Source organism: Fukomys damarensis, unplaced genomic scaffold (genome assembly GCF_012274545.1).
Source record: "Fukomys damarensis isolate Sample0158 unplaced genomic scaffold, DMR_v1.0_HiC HiC_scaffold_16, whole genome shotgun sequence".
Lineage (NCBI taxonomy): Eukaryota > Metazoa > Chordata > Mammalia > Rodentia > Bathyergidae > Fukomys > Fukomys damarensis.
The window spans coordinates 38,037,777-38,042,398 of NW_022900928.1; positions in this window are offsets into that span (position 1 = coordinate 38,037,777).

Sequence of the window (4,622 nt, forward strand, 5' to 3'; positions counted from 1 at the left end):
GAAAAGGCGAGAAAGGGCTGAGCCGCCTCCCTCGGCCGGTCGACCCCCCGCGCCGAAGCGGGGGGGGCGGGGAGGAGATGGAAGAACCGAGCAGCGAAGCTCTACGATGACTCCGCCGAGCCACCCAGACAACGGCCTGGCCGGAAGTTAGTCGCTCTGAAGACCCCGCCCACTGCATTTCGCGCTCCACCAAGCTGTGGTATCGCGAGAGTTCCTGGTTCTTTGGAGCGGCAGTAATTCTAGCTTTCTGATGATGTCATAGTTACAGCGGCAAACACAATAAACCCCAGATTGATAACCCCCCCTAATTCAGTCGTGCTACCCACTACTCAGTAGTTCAACGTTTTGCCACATTTTACTTCATAAGAATATTTGTGAACACGATTTTTTTAACTGAATCATTTCTAAATTATACACACCAAAACATTTCAGTACGTATCTCTAAAAATAACATTCCCCTTCATAATCAAATGCTATTTGAGTACTGAGAAAATTAGCATTTACTAATCTTATTTAATTCCCCAGGCAATAGTCAGGTGTGCTCAGTTCTCAAAATCTTATAATACCTTCTTTTAGGGTGTAATAGGGGTCTCGCTGCATATGGTTGTTTTGGGCTTTGGGTTTGGTTGTTTTCATTTCTCAGACTAAAACAATTCCCTCCACCTTTAAATTTTTCTTCATACTGACTTTTTGAAAAGACAGTTGTCTTGAGTATACCACATTGTGGATTTGTCTGTTTTTAAATGTTCTTTAAAAATCGCATTTATCTAGCTCCAGAGATTTGAGATTTGCAGCATTTATAAATACATTAAAATGAAATGCATTACTAGTGAAACAAAGCAATTCGTGTGTTTAAAAGTTAATACCAATGAAAATGTAGATGAAATAGGAAGATAGGATTTCAGAAAGAAAATGTTGACGTGAATACAGTGGACACAATATTTTACACAATTATTCTAGTTAGGCACAAAATAAACTTCCTGGTACTCCAAACAAAATATAGCAGAAAAACAAACTTTCCTTTAGTCACATATAACATATATATGAATTCATTTACCACTTTTCTAGCTTTTAGGTTAAACTTCTCTATGGGATACTGAATAACAGCAGTTGCAACAATAGCTGCTTTTATATGTCTGTTTTCTTAAGTGTTGGAATACAAGTTCCAGGAAAGCTGGACACTGATAGCTATCAAATATACAAAACTGTGCCTGGCATAGCATACGCTTCAAAAAATATTTCTTGAATGAATTTATGACTGACTGAATGAATAAATGGGGAAGGTCTACAGTTTTTGGCTGAAGTCATAGCTCAACTGAAAGACAACAATCTTGCAAAAGGGCAAGAATAGGACCTATGGCATCCGGAAGAATAAATGAAAGGCTTCCTTGTTCTCCTTGACCTTCCCATTAGAAAACGTTTTGCTAAAGTAAAATAGCAAAGTGATACACATACTCTGGTCTGCCCTGAGTACAAGTGTTTTTCATACTTGGTAAACCCACCTAATTCTATTTTTCTCCATAGGCAAAACAATGTCATGGATTGATTTATTATTTTCAATATTGTAAAATTTTAATTTAAATATACATGGCTTAAAATTCTCTCCAGTTTAAGGGAAATGTAGAAAACTGAAAGGTAAGTATTTTAAGTGAAACCTTAAAGGAGAAGAGAGAAGCTGAAGCAAGAGTAAACTCTGAAGAAAACATTTCTTCTCCACCTCACCCTTCCTTCCTTTTCTTTTCTTCTTTCTTCTTATTCTCTCCTTCACAGCTATTTCGTCTTTCTTTTTTTGGTTATAGTGATCATTACAAGAGATTTAGATAATGTAGAAATGAATAATGAGTTATTACCCACACCCTACTTCAAATAGCCATTATTAAAATGTTAGTGTATAAGTTTTTATATGTATAGATACATTGTTTTCTTTTCAACTAATTTGCAGTGAACAAATGGTAAACATTTCCACAGGAATAATTACAGATTTGTGTATTTTGTTGTTGTTTGTTTTGTTCTGTTGAAATTGGCTCTGTCTGTGTATAACTCAGACTGGTCTTGAACTTGCCATGTTGTCCTAGCCAGCCTAGAACATGTGTTCCTTCTGCTTCACCCTCCAGAGTGCTGGGATTACAGCCATGCACTACACTACCATGCCTGCTTCCATTTGTATGTTTTTAATGGCTACCTAGAATTACATTTCACGACTTCCCAACTTATTCAATCATGTCTTCATTTATAAAATGTGTAGGTTGCATTAAATTTTTCACTATTAAAACCTATACTATAATTTTGTTCAAATATCTTAGTTCATTTTTTAAAATAACTTTCATGGTATAAAGTCTTAGGAGTAGAATTTCTGGGTAGAATTTTTATACATAGACTATTATTATCTCTCACCAATAATGTAGGTCTGTATTTAGTTACCCACCCTACCTACTCAACAACAGTGGATTTATTCTTTTTTAATGTTTCAATCTAAAAAAAATTTTTTTGTGAATTTGTGTTTCTTTTATTATAGAAAAATAGAGTAATTTCCACATGATCAATTCACTTTCTAATGTGAATGGTATTTTTATTTCTTTGTCTACCTTTTTTTTAGGTAATGGAAAATGTTGTGTGTCTTTTTGTTGTTGTTTTTGTACCAGGGATCTAACTCACAACCTTGCACTTGTAAGGCAGGTAGTGGCACCACTGAGCTAAGTCCCCAGCCCCAGAAAATGTTTTTTGAAGAGATATTTTGTCTTCTTCCTTCCTGATTTATCTGAACTCTTTTCATTATAAGGAAAACATCCCTTAGTCTTTTATATATTCCAAAACATTCTGCCCATTTTACCTTTACTGGAAATGGCATGTTAAAGTTGCTAGTTTTAATAGACAATAATTTCTAAATAGTTAATATATCAAAATTGTCTTACTTTAACGGTGCTGCCAACTTTGGAAAAAGTCATCCCAATTTACTGTGTTGAATTGACATTGTACAGAAATGGACAGCCATATTGGTCTAGAAATGTTAATTTTTTTGTTTTTATTTTTTTTTCCTTGTGTACAGGGGTAACATATCGTACTAAATATGTAAGGTCACATCTACATGGGTTTGATTACAGAAACTAATAAAGTATTCTCTAAATAATAAAAAAAAGAATAAGATAAGACTACAAGAGCAAAAAGCAATTTAAATATGTTCAGGGACCATTTTCATCTCCAGAATTAAGGATTATTTTAATGTTACATCATTGCCTTTTCTCTTTTACTTTCCTTTTTAGTTTTATTTTAGGATTCCCTATTTTTAATGTTCATACAGATATTTCTTTAACTGAAATACTGAATAGTTTCTTTGGTGTGAAAAACTATAATAGTACACAGGATCCTAATGAGATAATTAATAATGTGAAATAGGAAGTAAAGGGCTAACGGTGTAGGGAAAGTGGGAAGGGTGGGGGAAAGGTAATAAGGGAGAAGAAAAAAATATGAGAAACTGAAAAAATGGAAATAAAGTGTGTGTAAATGGGGAGGGGAGGAGGGGGGTGAAGAGAGGGCAGGGACAAGGGGAAAAAATGAGAATCGAGACCTATTATGTAAAGGTACAGAATCCCAATAATGAATGCAACTGTATTGTATACCTAGATTGTACCAATAAACTCAATAAAAAGAAAAAAAATTATCTTCATGATGTCTAGCTTGATTTTAAATTATTGAAAAGCCTTATTAGTCTAAAAATACTAATATTTTCTGTTTTTTATCACTTTCTATATTTTTAACACAGAATAAAATTACATTCCAAGTTTTTGTAGAAAGAAGCTAATAGAGCAATACAAGAATTCTGTGAGCGTTACTAGTTTTTTGGTTTTATTGGGGTTTTTTGTTGTTGTTGTTGTTGTTGTTGTTGTTGTTGTTGTTTTTGGTACCAGGGATCGAACTCAGGTCCTTGTGCTTGCTAAATCCCCTGCCCCAGCTTCACTAGTTTTATTGTGAAAGAAAGTAAAAGTATGTAAACTTGTACATTGTAAAGGGACAGACAGCTCCCCATAGTGAAATAAAAGCTATGCAAAACTTGATCATCTGAAGTGTAAGATGCATCTATCTAGAATTACAAGACAACTCCTAGAAATAAAAACATTTATTTGGCCATTTTACACACACACACACACACACACACACACACACACACACACACACAGTCTACTTTGAATTAGATCTCTGAAGAGGAAACATCACATTTCTAGAAAGCATATAATACAAATAGAAACTAATGTAAGATGTATACAGGGTCATTGATATTTTTTCTCTATAGCTTTCCTTGTTTTTCCTTGACATGTAACAGTTTTTCTCTCCATAAGATTTTAAGTTCTTTAACCACAGATTTTTTTTTTTGTACCACAGAAAAACTTCATCTCATTCCTTGAAAGATCCATGCATAAAGTTTTCAATTGAGACACCAGATGTCAGTGCCTAATGGTACACATATATCAACAGATTAGTAAATTATTATGAATTTAATTGTGCCCCCAGGAGATCATCAGAGAGAGTATAACCTCACCTTACCAACACCTTGATTTCTGACTTCTAGCCTACAGAAATATGAGACAATTAATTTTGGTGGTTGTTTTTTTCTTTTTTCTTTTTGG